Source organism: Pinus tabuliformis, chromosome 1_1 (assembly GCF_031772625.1).
Source record: "Pinus tabuliformis cultivar Carrire ecotype Pingquan chromosome 1_1, CPIR1, whole genome shotgun sequence".
NCBI lineage: Eukaryota > Viridiplantae > Streptophyta > Pinopsida > Pinales > Pinaceae > Pinus > Pinus tabuliformis.
Genome location: NC_142297.1, coordinates 54,736,158 through 54,761,540, shown reverse-complemented (window position 1 = coordinate 54,761,540; position 25,383 = coordinate 54,736,158).

Here is a 25,383-nt window from a genome sequence, read left to right as displayed (position 1 = left end):
AGTGTTCATTTGCAAATGAAAGATAAGAGGCACAAGGGATTGTGCTAAGTTGAATATGGAGTTGTATTGCTCCATGAGAATTCATATTTCAATGCATAAAAGCTTGATGAACCATGGGAAATTTTCCACAAGAAGAAGATGGGAGGAGAAAATTTCGGCCAACACTTCAAAAGGGGAAAACATCATCAAATTCCAAGATATGTTGAAAGAAGGAATTTCAATCAGAAATATGTGGCATAGCTCTGTTTGTAGAAGGACAAGAAAATCAGTGGTACATCGAAAGCGGATTCTCCAAACACATGAGAGGTGATAAAGAGAAACTACATTCATATAATGCTTTATAAAAGGAGAAGAATGTCTCCTTTAGAAATGACACACGAGCTGTCATTAAAGGTAAAGGTTATTTTTTTGAAAGAAAAGTTTAAAGCTGGAAATGTCATGTATGTAGATGGTTTAAATCATAACCTGTTAAGTGTCAGTCAAATGTGTGATCAAGGAAATGAAGTTGTGTTTTGATCAAATGGATGTGTGTTTCGTGAGCTTAATACACGAAAGATAGTTATCAAAGGTACAAGAACTCCAAACAATTTATACATACTGAAAGGAGAACAAAAACAATGTTATCTAAGCAAAACATATGAAAAATGGTTATGGCACAAAAGATTGGGGCATCTAATATTTTCTCAAATAAGAAAAGCATGCAGGCTCAAGACGGTCCATGATCTTCCAGATATCAGGATTCCAGAAACTACCATATGCAAACCATGTCAACTCTGTAAGAAAACTAGAGTTCATTTCATTGAAAAAGAAGGATCAATAAGTAAGCCTCTTGAACTCATCCATACTGATTGATGTGGGCCAACAAGGAAAAAGTCACCTTGTGGAGAAGAATATTTTATTTTATTTATTGATGATTTTTCTAGAATGCGTTGGATAGGTCTAATAAAGCATAAAGATGAAGCATTTGAAAAGTTTAAAGCCTTCAAAGCATTAGTTGAAAATGAATGATATCGAAAAATCAAATATCTCAGATCTGATCGAGGGGGAGAATTCATATTAGATTAATTCTTTGATTTTTGTGAACAACATGGAATAAAAATGCAGTTCTTAGTCGCCAGAACTCCTCAACAAAATGGCTTAGTGGAAAGAATGAATAGAACAGTGCAACAAATGGCTTGAACTATGCTTGATGAATCTCAAACTCCTACAACCTTTTGGGGCGAAGCTGAATTTTCTTTCGTGACTATTCTCAACAAAGCTAATGTTCAGGTAAATAGTGATCAAACTCCATATGAACTCTAGTATGGCAAGCCTCCTACTATTAAACAATTTAGAGTTTTTGGAAGTAAATGTTTCATCAAAAGGACTAATGAAAAACTTGGTATGTTTGAACCCAGAGCAGACGAAGGAATTCTTCGTGGTTATTCATACATAATTAAAGGATACAAATGTTATAATAAAACACTTCAGAAAATTGTTGAATGCATTGATGTAGTAATTGATGAAGCATGCAGAAATCTTGAAAAAATGAAATCAATAGAGGAATATGATAATGACGAATACATTGAATGCTTTCACATATCAAATCAAAGTGATATAGAGAAAGAAACCAATGAAGCACTAGAAGAAGATACAATATACAGGGAAAAGACTCCATCGATGTATGTTCAAAAGAATCATCCAGAATCTCAAATGCTACGAGAAAAAGGGTCTAGAGTACAGACAAGAAGAAATCTTACAGGTACCTCCAGTGTTCTAGCATTACTATCCTCCATAGAGCCACAAAATGTAAATGAATCTAGTAAAGATGAATGTTGGGTTAAGACCATGGATGAAGAACTTGACCAAATTGAAAAGAATGATACTTGGGAATTAGTTCCTACACCTCATGATAAAAATATGATAGGAACAAAATGGATATTTAAAAATAAGTTGAATGAAAATGGAGAGGTTATTAGAAACAAAGCAAGACTTGTTTGTAAAAGGTATGCTCAACAAGATGGTATAGACTTTGAAGAAGCTTTTGCACCTGTTTCCAGACTTGAAGCCATAAGAATGTTTCTTGCTCTTTCTAGTTTTCCAAAATTCACAGTATATCAAATGGATGTAAAATCGGTTTTTCTTAATGGAGATTTAGAAGAAGAATTTTATATTGAGCAACCAAAAGGATTCATTCTAGGAACTGATGCATAACTTGTATGCAAGATCAAAAAGGCTCTTTATGCACTGAAACAAGCTTCAAGGGCTTGGTATTATCGCCTTGACAAATATCTACAACAACAAGGATTCACAAAATGTTCTACAGACAACAGCTTATATACAAAGATTGAAAATGATAAACTGCTAATTATTATTGTTTATGTTGATGATATAGCAACGAAAAATATATGAGTCGGAACTTTGCCTCGGTTATGCAGCAAGAATTTGAAATGTCCTTACTTGGTGAACTTACTTATTTTCTTGGTCTACAAGTACAACAAACAAAAGATGGTATTTTTCTTTCACAAATTAAATATCTCAAGAAGATTCTGAAGAAGTACAAAATGAAAGATTCTAAACCAGTATGTACTCCAATGGTAACAGGATGCAGTCTCACTTCTAACGATGAATCACCTGTAGTGAACCAACCAACATACAGATCTATGATTGGAAGTCTGATTTATCTAACATGTACCAAACCTGATATCATGCATGTAGTAGGAATTGTTAGAAGGTTCCAAGAAAATCCAAAAGAATCACATCTTCAAGCAGTAAAAAGAATATTCAAAAATCTTCAAGGAAGTCAAGGCTTTGGTCTATGGTATCCTAAAGATATAGATATTACTCTTCATGCATATACAGATGCAGATTGGGCAGGAAATGTTGATGATAAAAAAAACACTAGTGGAGGTGCATTCTAAATGGGATCATGGTTAGTGTCTTGGTTTAGCAAGAAACAAAGTTCGATTATCTTATCTACAGTTGAAGTGGAATATGTGGTTGTTGCATCTTGCTGCACACAACTACTCTAGATGATGCAAACATTGCAAGATATTCAAATCACATATACTCTACCCATCTCCATTCTATATGATTATACAAGTGCCATCAATATTTCAAAAAATCCATTCATGCACTCCAAGACCAAGCACATACCCATCAAGTACCATTTTCTACGAGAACAAGTGCTTGAACAAAAGGTGAAATTGGAGTATGTCCTGTCCCAAGAATAGGTTGCTTATATATTCACCAAACCTCTTTTGAGAGAAACATTTGAATAACTCAAACAAAAGTCGGGAGTAGTTTCTACATCATCCTGCTGTTAAATCCAGTTTTTTAGAGGAAGGTTCCTATACGAAGGTTTCATGAAGGATAGTTGTGTATATACGTGAGTTTCTGTGGCTGAAGAAGTGTATATGTTTTTCTGATAGAAAAACAGTGGGTTGGACTCTGATATTGGTGCTCGTTCTAATATTGATGATTACAGTCTGTTGTTATGCTTTGTTCATTGATTTTTATTTGACTAATGAAGATGCCTCGATGAATGATTTGTTGACAATGCACAGGTACCATAAGTTCAAGGGGAAGCATTATTCTTATCAAACATTCTACATTTTTGGCATTATGGTTGCTGATTTCAGCTATGGTTTCAGATATTCATATCAATTGTTCCATAGGTCATGTAGAGATCTAGGGTGTAATATGTCTCCTTTTGTCATAGTCTATTTTTGAATGAGTCCTATTGGACATATCATGTAATTTATATCCCCACTATGCATGGGAAGGATGATGTAATAATTGCTATTTGAGTCATGTATAAACAATTGGTATATCCCCAATTGGTTTGGTGGCTGAGTCAAATTTGGTGTATCCCCACTTGTTAGGGTGATTGATGTATGTATGAATCACTGGTTTTAAGGAGGTCATACTCTCTTAGTTGAGTTATAGAGTCATGTTATTCTTTTGAAACATATCTCTGCAGACTCTGCATGTACTTAGGGGGAGCATCGACATCATTTGTATCTCAAAGGAGGAGAATATCTTGGTCTGCCCTTTTCCTTTGATGTTAAAAGGGGAGAGTATTTTGGTGTTGCTTGATATCTCTAACAGTTTCTACAGCTTACAGTAATCAACACCAATATGGTTGCCATCAAGTCCAAAGGGGGATATTGTTGGCATTATGATACAGGTGTTGTCCTTGATGGAAACTCTCTCACGGGTCATCTCAAACTTGGTGATAGATCAATTCAGAGGTAACAGGGCATTGGTACAAAAGAACTGAAAGTTGGAACAAAGGTCTACTGATCAACATCAAGAATTTGAGCGAAAAAGGATGTTTTTAGATAGTTTAAGTCGTATACGCAGGTTCAACTTGACAAAGTAGCATATACACGCAAGTTCAGCTTGACAAAGTAGCATATACATGTAGGTTCTGTTAGCGCTCGAAATTTCACCTCAGGCTGAGAAAGGCAAACTCCAAGGCAACATCAAACCACTTAGCCTCGTAGCTAGCCCTACGGGGCAGGAGAGGGCTCTCTCTGGTATATCTCGGTAAAGATCTTCAATGGGCGAGATAAACAATAATGAAACACTGATTTTAGGCTAGTAAACTGATAAAAAAGGTTTGAATTGGAAGTTTTAAGATTTTGGTGGAAAGTTGGGGAAAGGCAATTTTGGGTGCGGGGATTGGACACAGTTTTTGCAGGGGGTTCTTTGGGGCAAGGTAGGAGACAGTATTGATGCCTTTGATAGAGGTGGATGGATGAGAATGACCGGTGAGGAGTTAAGGAGAGCAAGCAATAACCTTGAATTCCCCTTAAACAGTTGAAAACATTGATATTAAGCAAACTTAAAAGCAGAGCATGACAGTCATGAATTCTACTTTAACACTTCATTTTCCTAATTCGCAGAAGGAAAAATAAGGAAACGATTCACATAACACACTTACAAGTACAAAGAGAAACACACCATCAATACATGTGACCACAAGAATCCCAAAAAGGACTGCAAAACCCTGGTCTTCCTTTGCCAAAAATTGCAGAGATACAATGAGTAATACAATAGAGCTTATCCCTCAAGAGTCCAACCCTCCAACCCCTGAAAATGACTAAGAAAATACATAATATAGGCAATCTAACACCTTTCCTTGCCTCTAGGGGTCGAGATCATCCTTCTAGGAGCTGTTTCAACCAATTCTAAATTGAGCACTAAAATCTAGGCAGTCAAAACAACTTGCCTCTGTAAGCTAGGAAACCAATTCATTCATTAAATTTTTTCCTATCTTATGAATGAATCTTCTAGAAGAGATAAATAAGTGTCAAAATATCATAAAATTACATCATTTACAACAAGGAGGATGAAAATCAACTCCAAAAAGTCAAATCCAGTCAAAACTGCGTTTTGCTGAGCTGTAGGTTGAATTCCTGTGCAAACTGCCTGATGGGTCGCGCGCAATTCCTGAATGGGTCGCGCGCCTTTGGAGGCACGTTTGAGGCACTTCCAGGTGTCCAAATGAGGCAAACGTGGGCTTGTTGGAAAGGTCTGGATGTATACTTTCCAACCCAATTGGATTTTCGGAATTTGGTGGTCATTTTCCCCTCCAAAATTGCAATCGCCCAAGACTGCTTCCTATGTGTCAAAAATGTGGCAGAAAGTCATTTTTTGCTTGTTTTTTGACTTTCTGGAGGCCCAAAACTTGGTGAAATTTCTTGGAAATGGCTGAGAAAGTGTAACTTTCCATGACAAATCCAGAAATGCTGAGTTTTCCCAAAATGGAGTTGCCCAACGAAAGGGTCGCGCGCAGCGCGCGACCCATTGGTGGAAAAAACATGTGTTTGGCACAAAAAATTCACAATTGACACAATTTTCTCCAAATTTCTTGAAATTTGGGCTGGGAGTCCCCAATAAAGTACCATGCTCAGTCAAATAGGCTTTGGCCAAAATTTGGAGTGGATCGGGCATTTTCCGTCGTTTTAGTGCCTTGGCCAACCTCCTTGGATCTAGCGATTGCAATTTTGACATTTCTCTAAAACAATGACACCTGTGCAAAAGGTGAAGGAGGTTTTCTTCTTTGGCATGTTATGGACAAAAACCTCTCTCAGTTTTCCAAAATTCATCTTTGATTGCTCTGAAACGGCTTTTGAGTGAAACTTATCCCGATGTGTGGAACAAGGGATTTTGTCGAAATGAAGCGAAATGAAGGGGATAAGAGGCTTCTAAATTCTTTTGGAAATGTTTGGAAGTAGGGAGGGATATTAGGAAGCAGGGGAAAGTGGAATCTTAGAGATTGAGTGAGGGGAAGGGGTCCAAAAGGGCAAAACACAGGCCAAAACCTAGAAAATTGCCACGTTGTAGCTAGAAACTAGGGTTTGTGCAAAAATGAGGAATTTGGTGGATCTAAGGGATGGGAAGTGTTTGATAAGGTACTTTAAGGATAGGGGAAGGTGTATGAACATCAGGATACCAGTTTTTCCGATGATTTGACCGTCCAAGAGAAATTGCCTTCAAAACCCTAGGAGAGGGAAATGACCTTACCTAGGCGCAACTGAAGCATGGACAAGGTGTAAAATGACTCATTAGACACTGAGATGATAATGAAACTCCTATGAATGATGATAGACTCAGTTGAATAGTGACATGCATTGGCATTTGGGAAACTTTGAAAAGAGTGAGATCAAACCCTATACCTAATGCCTAGTGACCAAATTTTGCTTGAAAACTCTTTGAAATGACAAAATTTGACCTTGACACTCTGAGACCACTTTGTAAGAGCATATTTGATCACTGGAGGAAGGCTAGAAATACTGACACTATCATTGGCTCCAATGGGGATGGTAGCTCCTTGGAGGTCCCAAGAACCTTAGACCTCTGGGAGAGCAGACCAGTGCTTTCAACCATTGGGCGATGGAGTCCATTATTTCGGCAAACGACATAAAACTTTGAGACCTTTATTGACTGAAACTTGACTCAAGCCAACACAATTATGAAACCAACATGACTGAAAACTGACTCATAAATGACTCATGACTGACTTAACGAAAACAACAACTTACAAAGCTTATTGAAGGGCAGCAGTCCATCAAGATCTGAAATCATGATGACAACCACCTGTGTTTCTTACAAGACAATATACATCAAACTATATCAAAATGCCAATACAACCAATCAAGCAGATGCCTTCTTGATTGATTCTCCTGATTAGATCTTCTGGTAAACAATGAATACTCGCAACTGGGCATCCAAAAACATAGTTGACCATGGCTGCAACAAAACACTGTAATAAACACTTTCACTGCTGGCTGCAACAAACTTGCTAGAGGATCGTGAAAAACATGAAGATTTGCCACTGCCACCTCCTGCTGAAAGAACAAGGTGTCCTTTGTTTCAAATTCTGATCTGCCTTCATCATGTGCTTCGGTAAAAGTATGCTCATGGGCTTCAAAAAATTCTGAACAACTAGATGAGCAGATCTCCTCTTGAAATAACCTTTCAGCACATGAAACATATGAAGAGGAATCTGAATGGAAATCCTGAATGTTTTGTTCTTCTATGATGTGAATGTGTTGTAGGTCATCTTCATATGATATCACAACCAAATTATCAAGTTCCTTATTACATTCTTCAATATTATCAAGCACAGTATTAGCATTTACATCGTCTGCCACAAATTCACTCAAAGAAACTTTTTCACTTGCTTGAGCAAAAATCTCACCTTGTTGTTCATGAGCTGACTAAATGACCTCCTCATGAAGACTCGGTTCTAATGACAGACTGGCAGCACGACTGAGAACATTTGAATCCATACCGCTGTCTATGATCTCAACAAAAAAAATTTCCTTTTCAGGATTCAGCACAAGGTATTCTTGGTCATCATGATCTGAATGTTGATCTGAAATAGCTGACTTGACTGCATCACATTCTGAAATTGAATCTTGGCTACCCTGCACACTGCCTTCTTCTGTGGGCAGATCTGAAATAGAACCCTCTCTTTCATCATTTTCAGCCATATGGAAATCTTCAGCCTGCTGATCTTGACAAGTATCCTCTAATATTTCTATGTGCTGCTGAAATGGATTCTCATACAGAGCCTCCATGATCTCAACATCCATAAAATTATCATCTTCATAAAACTTCTCAAGGCTTTCAATAAAAGTAGAAGCATGTTTGCAACAGTCATGAACCAAATTTAATGATGGATAAGATGCTTGATATCTTTCAATAAACAAGGCATGAAAATCCTTTAAACAGTAAATACAAGCAGGCGGCAAACTTTCATACCATGATTGGGCTTTACCTTCCAGAGTGGCCAGGAATATCTTCATCAAGCAATCTTCAGGAAAATCCACTTTCAACTTGCGAATATGCATATGAAATCTAACTAGATGTAAAGCAGCATCCTTCTTACCATCATCTTTAAATGTAGGCAAATTCCTTGACCAATCTAGCTTGGGAATCTTATTCAAAAACCTGGAATGTGATCTCGGCTCAAGGGAGCATATCTTCTTGTGATTCGGTCCATCTTGAAAATCTCACAGCTACTGATCTCTCTGCAGTGAAGTCACCATGAAGCATAGATTGCTGGATTCTTGCAGTGAAAGGAGTCGCCAAATGAATGATTTCAGCCTGTGAAAACTCTCAACTTATCATCCAAAAGTTCAGAGTTTACAAATGAACTGGGGTAAAATGCAATCGAAGTGGCCGTATTCACAAGCTCACGGAGATTGACTGAAGCAGCGTTTATCTACTTCCGCTTATGCAAAGCAAAAGCGTTTCGAAGGCTACCTGGCATAACTTCAGGCTCCGTCTAAGACTTGTGAAACCAACACATCAATCAACAAACAATTTGTTCTTCCCAGTATGGTCGCCAATATGTTAGCGCTCGAAATTTCACCTCAGGCTGAGAAAGGCAAACTCCAAGGCAACATCAAACCACTTAGCCTCGTAGCTAGCCCTACGGGGCAGGAGAGGGCTCTCTCAGGTATATCTCGGTAAATATATTCAATGGGCGAGATAACCAATAAGGAAACACTGATTTTAGGCTAGTAAACTGAAAAAAAAGGTTTGAATTGGAAGTTTTAATATTTTGGTGGAAAGTTGGGGAAAGGCAATTTTGGGTGCGGGGATTGGACACAGTTTTTGCAGGGGGTTCTTTGGGGCAAGGTAGGAGACAGTATTGATGCCTTTGATAGAGGTGGATGGATGAGAATGAACAGTGAGGAGTTAAGGAGAGCAAGCAATAACCTTGAATTCCCCTTAAACAGTTGAAAACATTGATATTAAGCAAACTTAAAAGCAGAGCATGACAGTCATGAACTCTACTTTAACAATTCATTTGCCTAATTTGCAGAAGGAAAAGTAAGGAAACGATTCACATAACACACTTACAAGTATAAAGAGAAACACACCATCAATACATGTGACCACAAGAATCCCAAAAAGGACTGCAAAACCCTGGTCTTCCTTTGCCAAAAATTGCAGAGATACAATGAGTAATACAATAGAGCTTATCCCTCAAGAGTCCAACTCTCCAACCCCTGAAAATGACTAAGAAAATACATAATATAGGCAAGCTAACACCTTTCCTTGCCTCTAGGGTTCGAGCTCATCCTTCTAGAAGCTGTTTCAACCAATTCTATACTGAGCACTAAAATCTAGGCAGTCAAAACAACTTGCTTCTATAAGCTAGGAAACCAATTCATTCATTAAATTTTTGCCTATCTTATGAATGAATCTTCTAGAAGAGATAAATAAGTGTCAAAATATCATAAAATTACATAATTTACAACAAGGAGGATGAAAATCAACTCCAAAAATTCAAATCCAGCCAAAACTTCGTTTTGCTGAGCTGTAGGTTGAATTCCTGTGCAAACTGCCTGATGGGTCGCGCGCAATTCCTGAATGGGCCGCGCGCCTTTGGAGGCACATTTGAGGCACTTTAAGGTGTCCAAATGAGGCACAATGGGGCTTGTTGGAAAGGTCTGGATGTCTGCTTTCCAACCCAAGTGGAATTTCTGAATTTGGTGGTCATTTGCCCCTCCAACATTTCAATCTCCCAAGACTACTTCCTGTGTGTCAAAAATGTGGCAGCAAGTCATTTTTTGCTTGTTTTTTGACTTTTTGGAGGCCCAAAACTTGGTGAAAATTCTTGGCAATGGCTGAGAAAGTGTAACTTTCCATGAAAAATCCAGAAATGCTGAGTTTTCCAAAAATGGAGTTTCCCAACGAAAGGGTCGCGCGCGGCGCATGACCCGTTTGTGGCAAAAACCTGTGTTTGGCACAAAAAATTCACAATTGACAAAATTTTCTCCAAATTTCTTGAAATTTGGGCTGGGAGTCCCCAATAAAGTACCATGCTCAGTCAAATAGGCTTTGGCCAAAATTTGGAGTGGTTCGGGCCTTTTCTGTCGTTTTAGTGCCTTGGCCAACCTCCTTGGATCTGGCGATTGCAATTTTGACATTTCTCTAAAACCATAACACCTGTGCAAAAGGTGAAGGAGGTTTTCTTCTTTGGCATGTTATGGAAAAAAACCTCTCTCATTTTTGCAAAATTCATCTTTGATTGCTCTGAAACGACTTTTGAGTGAAACTTATCCCGATGTGTGGAACAAGGGATTTTGTCGAAATGAAGCGAAATGAAGGGGATAAGAGGCTTCTAAATTATTGGGGAAATGTTTAGAAGGAGGGAGGGATGTTATGAAGGAGGGGAAAGTGGAATCTCAGAGATTGAGTGAGGGGAAGGGGTCCAAAAGGGCAAAACATAGGCCAAACCTAGAAAATTGCCAAGTTGTAGCTAGAAACTAGGGTTTGTGAAAAAATGAGGAATTTGGCATATCTAAGGGATGGGAAGTGTTTGATAAGGTACTTTAAGGATAGGGGAAGGTGTATGAACACCAGGATACAAGGTTTTCCGATGATTTGACCGTCCAAGAGAAATTGCCTTCAAAACCCTAGGAGAGGGAAATGACCTTACCTAGGCGCAACTGAAGCATGGACAAGGTGTAAAATGACTCATTAGACACTGAGATGATAATGAAACACCTATGAATGATGATAGAATCAGTTGAATAGTGACATAGATTGGCATTTGGGCAACTTTGAAAAGAGTGAGATCAAACCCTAGACCTAATGCCTAGTGACCAAATTTTGCTTGAAAACTCTTTGAAATGACAAAATTTGACCTTGACACTCTGAGACCACTTTGTAAGAGCATATTTGATCACTGGAGGAAGGCTGGAAAGACTGACACTAATAGGTTCACGGAACAAAAAGAGTGTATACATATGCACGCACGTCACAAGAGGAAAAACTTGTATGGGTTGGAAAATCAAGAAAATTCAAGAGTAAAGAATACCAAGGGTCAATACCATGGTATTAGCCCACAATATTGAGCAGAGAAATGGTTATTTGATCTCGTCCAAGAATACCACAGGCTCTAAGTGTTTTTTTTGTCCGAGGTATTGAGGAAGGCCAAAACCATATAAAGAGGAGAAGATCAAAGGGCCAAAAGTGCAAGTGAAAAGGTTTCTAAGGAATACTTCTATCTGAAGCATATTTGATGTTGCAGGGACTATGATTATGATATAATCTGGAATATTTTGTGCACCTTGAATTCAATGTTGGATCAAGATCATGAGACCTGAAATGACTTATCGTTGAATGATATGATATTGGTTGGGCTAGATTTGATTGCTTACACCTGTTTTATTCTTTAAATGTCATGATATGGGTATGTCTAAAGTCTGGAATAACAGTGAAGTTGTGAGTTAATATTTACAGCTCTATACATTGGTTCGCGCTGGTAAAGGCACATGTACACGTAGGATCGACTCTTACAAGTAGCATATGCAAAGGAGAAGCCTATTGTTCATAAATGACTGATCTATTTGATCATTGGTGTTGTTTTATTGTTGTCTGTCAATGAAGTCTTCTTAGATCTAAATGTAACACTGAATGCATAAGGAATTTGTGTCTGATTGATTGATTGATGAAGTGAGAAAAATTATTGAACTTAAAATACTAATTCACCGCCCCTCTAAGTATTATTTCCAACAAATGGTGCTTGCATGTTAATGGCCCAATAAAGAGTGGCCATTAGTGTTCAATTGCAAATGAAAGATAAGAGGCACAAGGGATTGTGCTAAGTTGAATATGGAGGTGTATTTCTCCATGAGAATTCATATTTCAATGCATAAAAACTTGATGAACAATGGGAAAGTTTCCAAAGGCAAAGTGTCGAACCAAGAGTAGTTTAAAGCATGGAGTTAAAAGAAGAAGTGAAAGATGCAAAAACTAGTTAAAAGTATGGATTTAAAGGAAGAAGTGAAATATGCACAAATTTGTTTGTGTGCATATTGACATGGCATGTATATTGAGGGAACAACAACAAAGTTTTAACAATGGTTTGTGGCCTTAGCATGAGGTTATGGTTTTCCCTTTATCTAGAGAACCTAATGCAAGGACATCAAATAGGGAAACCACAAAAGTCTCAGCCTTCCATACATTTTCCATTTAATGGAAAATAGAAAAATGTTATGTTTGATGAATTAGTTGCACGAAATACAATTGGGCAACCATATCACACATTTGTTAGTGTATTCGATAGTCCTAAGGTCATCATAGAAGTTCAAATATTTTATTAAAAAGGAGTAAAGGGGTCATCAAAATGAATTTGTGTTGCTAATATCCTTTCCATACTATGATCCATGTTTTCCCCATGGCTTTCTTTCTTTGCATTAATGTTTGTTGGGCCCCAGCTTGGTGCCACATGAAATTGTAAACATTCTTGTGGTTAGCTTGTTTTCCATAACGTCTTTAATTTCTTCTTCATGATAGGTTAATCAAGGAAAATTTGACATTATTGTAGCGGAGACATTTAAGTATATTTAATTGGGCCATTGAGGTTTTAAGAAGGGACGCCGAGTGTTTCATGACCGAGGGATAATTTTGAGAAGAGGGAGACAATTCCCTTGGGATAAGGAAAGTAGAGGAACTCAATAAGAAAAAGAGGAGATAAAGATGCAAAGAGGGGCATAAATCTTTAAGGAATGAGGTATGTGAGAAATCATTTAAGGAATGAGGTATGTGGAAAATCACAGAAGACTACAAAAATATAGAAGAGGGGAAATTTAGAGAAGTATCTTCTTAAAGGAGAAGAGAAGAAATTCCAACTAGTTGTTATGCCATAATTATAAAAGAAAGAATGAAATAAGAAGTAAAGGAGAAAGAAAATAGAAGATAAAAAAATATTCTAAGAATTTATTTAGTAGTGTTGTCATTATTGTAGACTATTGAGTAGAATAGTGTGGTTGTTCCAATAAAAGTTGAGCAAAAGAGATTAATATATATATATAAAATAAATTGAGAAAAGGAGTAAAAACCAAATAAAACAAAGGAAAAGAGGGGAATATTATTGAAAAGGAATAAAAAGGTAACAATTTTAATCTTAGCATTTCTCTTTGAATTTATGTGAGTCTTCTTCCAATTTAGATTAACGATAACTTTCTATCCATTAAATAAAGAAAAATATGGCTTTTGCCATTATTTTAGAAGTTGAAGCCCATTAAGAACTATGCAGGTAAACACATTAGTCTACAATTAAGAGAAACTATGTTCTTGAAATTTTCAAATTTAACTTTATTCTTGTTTCTTCAAAACAAAACTTAGTGTGATTCCTGTATTTCATTTTTTGTCACTTTGAGTGTAGATTGGCAACCCAATACCACTATAAGTTCAATTCCATTCTAGGCTGCATCATATTTCAAATCGTACTTCAGGTCCGGTTGCTTATGCCTCTTGCTTGCTCAAGCTTGATCTTAAATAACTCCTTTGGCCTATTATTCTTAGAGGGTTCAGCCACATCTTTCTTATAATCCTCCCAAGATTTTTTCTCTTATGACATTCAAACTTGTGACCATTAAGCATGGACAAGTTTTCAATTGTAAATTACCAAGACACAGGGAGCTGGATCCAACGCTCTTTAAATTCATCTCCAGCCGACAAAGGGAAGGATCCAAGCCTTAAAATACGTTGACACCTTATCCAAAAGAATAATAGCTTCATGTACAAATAAAACACCAACAATTCTATTTCAAAAGCCTCAATCAATTTTTCATATTTGTAAATCCAGCCTAAATAACTAGACAAAAGATGTGATACTATTGATTTTTTTTAATCGCATCCATTTTTTTAATTAGAAATTTCAGATCAGATTTCAAATTATTGTAAGAGTTATTGTTAAGAATAATTTTCTGACTTAGTTACTGGAGAATCCACAGTAAAAACCATTTTTCGTTAACGTTTCAAATCCCAACGGGGATCTATCATCAAGATTTCATGAATGCTTGATAGTACAAGAGCTTAATCAAAGGATAATTGCAGGTCTGCAGCTCTTCTTGCTATCTTCACTTTAAATTTTTTGAGTAAAATGATTTCACTCCATGTATCCCCTCCGTATAGGGAAATGATTCTAGATTTAAGCTCATCTACTATCAACCAAGATATAAGAACTGCAAACCTGCAATTATCTCTCAATTAAGCTCTTCTACTATCAAGCAAGATATAAGAGCTGCAGATCTGCAATTATCCCTCAATTAAGCTCTTCTATTATCAAGCATTCATGAAGTCCTGATGATGGATCCAGTTGGGATTTGAAACGTTGACGAAAAATAGCTTTCACTGTGATTCTTCGGTAACTAAGTCAGAAGATATAAACCACAGATATCTTAAATCAAGAATAATTTTGTTAAACAAACTGATCAATATCAAATATCAAATATCAATTAAAGAACGCAACCCATAACATTCAATCCGAAAGAAAATCTCAATTACCCAAACAAGAATAAACAAAAAAGCAATGACCCCGACTCTATTACAGCAATAAAATTATGGTACTTCACTGTGGCAGCGCTCATAACTGCACTGTAAGTTACATATCGTCCGATATATAAAGAACAATTCTTAACATAATGTAATAGAGAAATCAACAACAACTTTAGAATTTCGGCCTGTGTAACAACGAAATTCTTTTGCGATAGTAGCTTTACCTGCAACAATGCTAACATATAACGGTTAGGCACTATTTCATACAATTCAACACTATCTGACTCATGTAATTTTACATTGTCTAGCAAAATTTTGGTTTCAATGTTTCCGGGTTATTTTTATAAATTTAATAATAAAACAGATAATAGAACATGCATAAAATATTTATTAACATCCACTAGAATGGTTCGTAAAAAAGTAAGGTCGGTCAAATGCAAATATGTTATACTAAAGAAGAAGATAAAGTCTGTAAAACTCCTCTTTCAGAGTATTTGAATAAGAACATTCAGTGAATATAGCTTGAGCCTTTTGAATAAACACATATGATTTATTGAAACTATTCAGTTGATATGTATTAGAGCAAGAACCCAAGTTTCAAGTGTAAAGTTAATGCATAAACCTTTAATTCACATTTAGCTTCCTGTATTCACAAGGGGATAAGAAGCACTAATAGTGAACTGCACTAAAACAGCAGATAGAATAGTATCTTTTATCAATTAATGTTGGAAATATTAATCCCAATCACCGGGTTAAACATTCTGACAGCAGCGATACCGCGTTAAACATTCTGACGGCAGCGATACTTGTCAGGTTGTCTCTTTGTTTGAAGATTGAAGGAAGCCATAATAGTTTGAAGATGGAACGACTCCAGAACAGAGTAGCGCCAACCATTCCAACACAACAAAGAATTTAAGGTATTTAATGTATTTTGGTAATTAAGAATTTAAGGTATTTAATGTATTTTGGTAATTAAATATGGGTAAGCATTCATTCAGTCATTATTCTCCATACTCCACAGGGATAAGTAGGCGATTTCCACACTCAACAACAACAGTTTATTCATCAACATTTACTGTGTTTTACTGTATGAAATTATTGAAAAGTGACGTGTAAATCATAGTAAAACTTTTGTTTTACTTGATGAATGAGCCTCAGTCTATACATATATTTTCATGATTTAGAATTCAATCCTAAATTATTATTATGTTATCACAGCGCTTAAATCTAGCCGCGGGAAATCAGCTTCGCGAAAGTCACCCCTCTGCCTCTCGCCTAAGTGTTTTTCATCAATTAATACAAATCTCACAGAACCCATCAAACAGCTAACATATGCAGCATAGACTTGAGCACCATGACCAGAACTGTAGTTATCAAATTATTTGTAAAACTGCATTATTCTGCTTTGCTTTTTATATCTTTTAAGTTCCATGTCTTAGACGGTGAATGATCTATATGTATCTTGATACTCACCATCAAGAAATCGGTGATCAGTATATTTTCATTGAGCATTCTAATTCTTCGCGCTGATGTTATTGCCTCATTCAAGAAAACCAATGAAAGAAGTTAAAATTTGTACACAGTTTTCAATAGAAAGCTGTATAGAAGATTGAATGATTAACTCCGTCCAGATGTTTGTTGCAACAAATCATCAATTTTCTCGAATGAAGTAAAAACGAAGGTATCCTGAAACCTCCGCAATATTTCATCCCAAATCTCTAAGATGATCATGCATATGCATATCATTTTCACTCTCCACATTCACAAAACACTGGTTTTGTAGATTTTGAAACCCCTTTGAAAACTCAACAAACTCCCCAGCTTGATCTGTTTATATAGTCTTATGGCGGTATCCCTGTTTTCTTCCTCGAAAATACGGGGAATATCTAAGAATATCTCTTTATCCTATTTGATGAGGGCCTCAGTATTAATCTGTTTCCATAGTCTTATGGCCATATTCTTGTTTTTCCGGCTGAAAGTACAGGGAATGTCTAAAAATATATCTTAATCCCATCTGTTGATGACCACTTAACTAATTTTAAACAGTTGTTTTATCTCAGTGGGAAGTATCTTTCAAAATATATAGATTTGATCATCCCACAAAGAAAGGCCCCAGACATTTTCAAAGATTAGGGCACTCTATTAGAGCCTTCGAAGAACTTATCTATCAAAAATTCATCGTTTCAAACTGTATCAAAATTATCCACTTAATCTACATCATCTAAAATCATTAAAGCGTCAGAAGATGAAAGATACCTTTCAAGTATTCCTACACCTTTATCAACTGCGCCTTTTAGTGGATCCAATCCTATCAAGTTCTTAAGAAGTTTTCTCTGTAAACCAAGTTGAAATCCCTTACCTTTGACATCAGATAGAAAACAAGATACCCTGTTAGATACCTTTGCCACAATTGTATTTCCTACTCCACCCAAGCCAATAATCCCTGCTACGAGCTTTCCAATCTGCTGAATTCTTTTTGCCCAGTTAAATTCCCTCCTTGCTGATCCAAAAGGGTTCTCATTGCATGTAAAAGGAGAAGGCGACTGTAAAAATAACTCGCTAGGGTTCTAAATACATCATGGTTGGTATTACCAACGGCAGAGGTGGATGCAACAATGGAGAGGTAGGCGGCCATTGTGGATGGCAGAATAGAAAAGGAAATGATGATGGGTAGTTTCAGATGGTCGATGGATAGTGTGAGGGAGCAGATCTGTTAGACCTTCAGAAGTGGAGAAATGGTAGGAATGATTGTAATGAAAAGCTATTGATGGTGTGCAAAGACACATATAGACCATTCGCCCTGGTCAATGCGCCCCCATATGAAATCCACCGCCCAATGAAACAAAATGTTCCCTCTGTCTTTTTTTTGGCATACGATGCTTCCACTCGTTTTCTTTAATGCGCTGGATCTGTGGTTATATGGTCTCTAATTTGACACGTATCGGGCATAAAACAAGATGCACAGAGTGCATCCAGTGAGAACTTTCAAGTTTAGCCTGTTCACTACGTTACATATGATATGGGCTCCAGCTAGAAAAGGATAAGATAGGTCCATGTACTCAAGTAAAACAAGAACTACCAAGTTTCGCTTGTTCACTACTATCCGATGATATGATATGATATGGCCCATGGTTTACCGCTAGCAAAGGAAAAGATAGGTACTTGTTCTCAACTAGCGATGAAGATAAGATAGGTATATATATATATATATATATATATATATATATATATATATATATATATATATATATGTTGGAATGTTAATTCCAACTGCAGGTTGCAGGCTGCAGGCAGACGTGGGTAGCAAAGGATGCCGACTTAGCAAGCACAATGACGGGAGTACAAAACCGTTCAGCATACCCGCTTGAAACTTCTCGGACCACTTTCCGGCGAAGGCAGTTTCTGTATTTTTGAGCCCGATACAATATGGTGTAGACGCGTGGCTCTCCCCATACGTAAGCAAGTCTGACATTCTCGGGTGCTATCGTTCAGTCAAGTAAGGCCTCCCGATATCTCTGTCCGCCGTCCTATCTGCTCCAGCATTCTCGTCCGTTGATCTATTCAAACCTGCATACGAGCCAGAATTTAATGCATTGCGTGGAGTGAATCAAACATTTGAGTTTGACTGCCGTCATGTCTGCAAAGGAAATTAAATGAAAATTAAACCTGGTTCGTAAGTGTTTGGTAAAAACATTGAATCTCAACCACGCGAAAGTATGGGCAGTTTTCGTGTGTTGACCATTTTTGTTTTTCACATGTGAATTACATTGAAAGAAACACACACGTTGTGTATTAAAAAAAAGGGGGCAGCGTAGGTTAAAAAAATGGTAAGTCGTAAAATGCATTGTAGTGCATGGTGAAAAAAAGAGAACATATATGCCAGTGTAATTTTTGTTATGAGTTGCCCAGTGTATGATGCAAGTAGAAAATATTGCACAGGAGTGCAAAAAGATAGAACAAGGGAGCTCGTATTGTATGTAATTATTTTGGGTCTAATAGATATAAAAAAATGGACTCGCCTGTGTAGTGTGCCTGAATATCCAGCTTTGCTCATGCGATGAACCTGAAGCTCGCAGTAGTGGAAAAATCAAGGGAGATGCACATCAGTGCATAGATCAGCGTTGATTTATTTATGAATGTATTGGATTTGCATTGAAATGAAAAAAGAAAAGAGCGCAGAGGTATTTTTGAAATTGTGAATGTAATGTAAAAGTTTACTGCATATGTAAAAGTTTGTTTTACAACAGTATGAGTAAAATATTTTTACAGCAGTATGTGTAAAAATAGTTTTACACCAGTAAAGTAAAAAGGGGTTTTACAGCAGTAAACCGAGCACAATGAATTCTCAGGTGGAGACATAGTTTTGTTTTTGATGGGTGAAAGTAATTTTTGTGAATCCCTCTCAGCAAAGAGGATGAATATGTATCAGCGTTGGCTGAATGTATTTTTGGTAAATCCCTCTCAGTGAAAGAGGATGAATGTTGTTTCAAGCATTTTATTTTAATGAACAAAAATATTTTTATGGCTGTGTAATACTCTGTTATGAGAATTTTTATTAAAAGCTTCCCTGTGCACAAAAGATCCTGGAAAGGTAGAAACAGAGCATTACCTCTGTGGAGTTTGTTTTCTTTGTTTTTGGGATTTTACCAGAAAAATCCCCAACAATGGTATCAGAGCTGGTCCAGGCTCTTTGATGGTGACAGAGCTGGTTCAGGCTCTTTAAAAGTGTCAAAGAAGCTGAAGGAAAGATTCTTGTTGCAGCAGAGAAAGCTTCTCCAACAGAGTGAAGTCTCAGGCAAAAGAACCTGGGTATTCCTCAAAGTTTTTTTTCTGTGTTGTTGTTGAAGAAATAGTCAGTGATTTTAAAAACACAGTCAGGGATTTTAAAAATAGTTAAGAATGGCAAGGTCAAAGAAGAAAGCCTCCAATCCTCCTAAGGTTGTGTCTCCCGCTTCTATTAAAATAGAAGACATTCTATTTGAGGCTTCAAAGTTTAATGGAAATTTTGATCTGTGGGAAATAAAAATGAGGGCTGTCTTACAGTCTCAAGGGATTGAAATCTGGGAATCAGTGATTGATGATAGCAAGAAGGATAAAGAATCCAAGGAGTACAATGCGCAAGCAGCAAAGACTATCTTGGATGGACTGCCTGATTCTATAAAGAAGAAATTAGGAAAATATTCATCAGCAAAGGAGATATGGGACAGACTTCATGACCTTCATGCAAAGGGAGCACTGACCATGACCATCAGTGAAGAAGAAAATTCTGAACCCATCATAGTAGCTAAAAGTGAGAAGGTTGACCTCATCAAGCTTCAAGTAAAAGAAAGAGATGAAGAGCTTGCCAAGGTTAAGAAGGAGCTTGATCAATGCAAGAGGAAGCATCATGAAGAAGTCATGTCTATGACAAATCAGTTGAACAGAGCAAAGAAGCAAGAATACGCCTTGTCAAGTCAACTTGAACAAAGGCACAAGAGAGTGAACAAGCTTGTAGAAGAGATTGGACAGTACAAGGCTGAGGTCTCCTCCCTTAAGTCTGAACTACAAGAAGCCAGGAAGCAGGCACAAGGAGCTGAAAAGAAAATGGAGAGCAGTCAAGCAGAAATCTCCAAAATGAAGACAGACATCATCTCTCTTAAAATAGCGGCAGCTGAAGCTACTCGTAGCAAAGAAGAAACTGAGGAACTTCTTGCAAAGAAAAATAATGAATGTGAAATATTGGAAGAAGAGATTGTTCTCTTCAAGAAAAAGGTTGAAGGGATGAACAAAATCATGAAGAGCTCTCAAGCCTTGGATGACATGCTTAGCTATCACAGATCTCCATCTGATAAATCAGGACTTGGGTATGTAGGTGAACCTTCAAACAAGAATGAAAATGATATAAGCAAAGGAGATGTGAAGAAGCTAGAAAGAAATGGTGATGCTCCTAGTTCCAACAAAGGCAAGGAGAAAAATGAAGGTTTCAATAGAAGAAATCCTGCTCCAAGAAGAAAACCAGCTCCAAGAAGAAATGTAGCTGATGTCAAAGAGGCAAGATGCAATGGTTATCATCAAAGGATCTCAAGGCAGCAAGGCTTCAGAAGTACATCAAGGAAACCTCCATCTCCCAGGTACCAAAGTTCATTTTTTGGTTATTGTTATGCTTGTTAAAACTTTGGTCATATGGCAAAAGACTGTAGAGTATTTCATGGAGATAGATGTTGTGGTCCCAGACAATCTCCAAGAAATAATTTCACAGGAAGAAATCATGAATTCTTATTCATGAATAAAGTTGAATGCTTCAAGTGTCATAACATTGGGCATATGGCACGTGACTGTAACTTAACATGGGATCTTACACAAGCTAGACCCATGCAAAAGAAGAAAGTTACACAAGTATGGAGAAGGAAGGAAATGCAACCTGAAACCCCCTTGAACTCCCCAGCTGATCTAAGTCTCTTTTGAGAAAACCTTGCTGAAAGAAGATAAAGCATACACTAAAGGGGAGCTTGTAATTTCTTTTGTTGAACTGTATTAACAGTCACTCTTTGATGAAGACCTTTTCATAAGGGAAAGATATGAAGTTAAATCTGCCATAGAAGCAGAGAAGAAAAGTATGCAAAGCAAGAAGACCCTCACAGCAGTGGGAAGACAGAACATAAAACATCAGTTTGGAAAAAAATTTTGGAGCACATGCATTGAAATGCATAGCAATGGAATGTAGTTTTCCTTTTATGTAATATGAGAGAATATACTCACAGCAGAGAGAGTATAATACACAGCAGATGGAAATGTTTTGTATTGGGAATGAAAATGCAAAGCAGTGAGAAGAAAATGAGAAGAAGGAAAAACGCAGCAGAGCGTAAATGCCCAGTGGCTGAGAATGCAATGAAATTTTTCACACAGCAGTGAAAAATGTAATATTTTTTTGTATGCAATGCAACATGCACAGAAATGCCTAAAGAAAAACAGGGGCAGCGTATATTTTTAATGCACATGGGATGAATGAGAATGTGTATGGCAGCAGAAAAACGAAAGGAATTGCAAAGCAGTGCATTGTGTAAATAAAAAAAATGAAGACGAAGATTGTGTGAAGCAAGGGTGTAAAAAGGAACAGGGGCAGCCACAGTGCAAATTGCAGAGGCAACGCAGCAGCAAATAAAAACCCAGGGATGACAGAGTCTATGATTATGGGTATGGACAACAGTGCATAAGAAAAGGCAGCAACGTGATGGCAAGAAGGAGAAGCACAATAGTGCGAAGAAAATGAAACCAGAACTAAGAGAGAATGAAGAAATGTGTTTTTACACAGCAATGCAAATAAGAAAATGCAACAGCATGAAGTTTTTGTTGAAGAAATGAAAGTTAATGGACAGCAGCAGATGTAAAAGAAATTTTTTATTTATAGCAGTAAATGTAAGTATAGTGAATGTGTTGTTCATTGAATTGAAATGCAACATATGCAACAGCAGTGAATGTAAGAAATGTTTACACACAACAGTGTAAATTTGTAAGGTGGGACAGAGTAATTGTTCCAGAAAAGACAGAGTATTATGTCTTTGAAGAATGCACAACAATGCAGAGTTTGCAAAGAAATGTAAGTGAAGTGCAGCAACACAACAACAAGTGTAGACATAGCAGTGTGGGGTAGACGCAGCAAAGAAGATGGCACAACAATGCAGCAGAGAATATGCAGCAGCATAAAAGAACAATGTAATGAGTATGCACAACAGTGCAATGAATTTTTTGTTTTGAAACTGCATCTAAAGCAGTGTTTGGCAGTAATCCCTCCGTGAGAGGAAGTGAAGTTCTTAGTGAATCCCTCTGTTAAAGAGGAAGGTGCTTTTCAGCACAGTGTCATGGTAAATCCCTCTGTCAAGAGGAAGATGCTTTTTAGCATACACATGGTAAATCCCTCTATCAAGAGGATGATGCTTTTCAGCATATTCACAGGTGAATCCCTCTGTCAAGAGGAAGGTGCTCTTCAACACATTGTTATGGTGAATCCCTCTGTCAAGAGGAAGGTGCTCTTCAGCACAGTCTCAGGTGAATCCCTCTATTAAGAGGAAGACTATTTTGTTGTTTGTAGAACTGCATCAGAAGCAGTGTTGGTGAATCCCTCTATGTGAGGAAGATATTCTTGCAACAGCAGCATTGGTGAATCCCTCTATGTGAAGAAGATGTTATTGTAACAGAAGTTGGTGAATCCCTCTATGTGAGGAAGTGTTTGGGTATGATTGAATGCCCAGCAGTTGAAATTAAAGGGGAGTGTTGGAATGTTAATTCCAACTGTAGGTTGCAGGCTGCAGGCAGACGTGGGCAGCAACGGATGCCGACTCAGCAAGCACAACGACGGGAGCACAAAACCGTTTAGCATACCCGCCTGAAACTTCTCGGACCACTTTTCGGCGAAGGCAGTTTCCGTATTTTTGAGCCCGATACAATATGGTGCAGACGCGTGGCTCTCCCCATACGTAAGCAAGTCTGACATTCTCGGGTGCTATCGTTCAGTCAAGTAAGGCCTCCCGATATCTCTGTCCGCCATCCGATCTGCTCCAGCATTCTCGTCCGTTGATCTATTCAAACCTGCATACGAGCCAGAATTTAATGCATTGTGTGGAGTGAATCAAACGTTTGAGTTTGACTGCCGTCCTGTCTGCAAAGGAAATTAAATGAAAATTAAACCTGGTTCGTAAGTGTTTGGTAAAAACATTGAATCTCAACCACGCAGAAGTATGGGCAGTTTTCGTGTGTTGAACATTTTTGTTTTTCACATGTGAATTACATTGAAAGAAACACACACGTTGTGTATTAAAAAAAAGGGGGCAGCGTAGGTTAAAAAAATGGTAAGTCGTAAAATGCACTGTAGTGCATGGTGAAAAAAAAGAACATATATGCCAGTGTAATTTTTGTTATGAGTTGCCCAGTGTATGATGCAAGTAGAAAATATTGCACAGCAGTGAAAAAAGATAGAACAAGGGAGCTCGTATTGTATGTAATTTTTTTGGGTCTAATAGATATAAAAAAATGGACTCGCCTGTGTAGTGTGCCTAAATATCCAGCTTTGCTCATGCGATGGACCTGAAGCTCAGAGCAGTGGAAAAATCAAGGGAGATGCACAGCAGTGCATATATCATCGTTGATTTATTTATGAATGTATTGGATTTGCATTGAAATGCAAAAAGAAAAGAGCGCACAGGTATTTTTGAAATTGTGAATGTAATGTAAAAGTTTACTGCATATGTAAAAGTTTGTTTTACAGCAGTATGTGTAAAATATTTTTACAGCAGTATGTGTAAAAATAGTTTTACACCAGTAAAGTAAAAAGGGGTTTTACAGCAGTAAACCCAGCACAGTGAATTCTCAGGTGGAGACATAGTTTTGTTTTTGATGGGTGAAAGTAATTTTGGTGAATCCCTCTCAGCAAAGAGGATGAATATGTATCAGAGTTGGCTGAATGTATTTTTGGTAAATCCCTCTCAGTGAAAGAGGATGAATGTTGTTTCAAGCATTTTATTTTAATGAACAGAAATATTTTTATGGCTGTGTAATACTCTGTTATGAGAATTTTTATTAAAAGCTTCCCTGTGCACAAAAGATTCTGGAAAGGTAGAAACAGAGCATTACCTCTGTGGAGTTTGTTTTCTTTGTTTTTGGGATTTTACCAGAAAAATCCCCAACAATATATTGTTATGGGTAGGAGTCAAGGAAGAGTCTGTATAATTTTTTTTTTTTATTCATTGAGGTTTGTGGGATTCAAAGATTCCGACCAAGGTGAACCCAGCTAGCAAGGCGATATTTTTTTTTGTTATCGGTAGGAATGGACCTTGAAGCTGGTAGGGACCAAACATGCAAAGATTTCGACCAAGGTGATAATCGTGACTCGGGATTCAACGAAGTAAGGATTGAATTTGAAATTTGTGTTTTTCCGTTTCGCTGTCTCGCCTCGGTTTTTGTGAGCGCGTTCTAGATTTTTATAAAGAAATTGCTATGCAAAATTAGGATATGATAATATTGAGGAGATTGTGGAAAATGGAGTTGTTTTTAATGTGATTTTTTGGAAGTTTTTCCCTTGGGTTTTTCTGATCAAATTTCTCTAAAATCTGGCAACAATTTATTGAAATCACCTGCTTGATGGGAAATCTTTTCACAATGAAAGTGTCCTGGGGTTTTCGAGGGTGATGAATCCAAATATGCAGTTAAAAAACCAGTTTGAATAACACAAAACAAGATTTCACCTCAAATTTTTCCGCTGGATTCCAATACCAAAATCTCCAAAAAAATCACACAAAAACAACTCCGTGGAAAATTTGGGTTTTACCCGCAGCTGCCTACTTTGGTTCTTGTGAGCATGTTTTCGATTTTCATAAATAACCTTGGTTCTTGTGTGCATAAAAAACTCTAATGAGCATAATTATAAACATCATATACATTTCTCTGAATACTTTATTCATAATAAGAAGATCATAATAGTGAGGAGGTGTGGGAAAGCTTGATTGAATTTGAAATTTGGGTTTCACATGTAGTTGTCCAACCGATTCTTACCAGCACATTCTGGGCTTATATATTTAAATCTTTGATCAAAGACAGGGATATCGACCTTTGTAA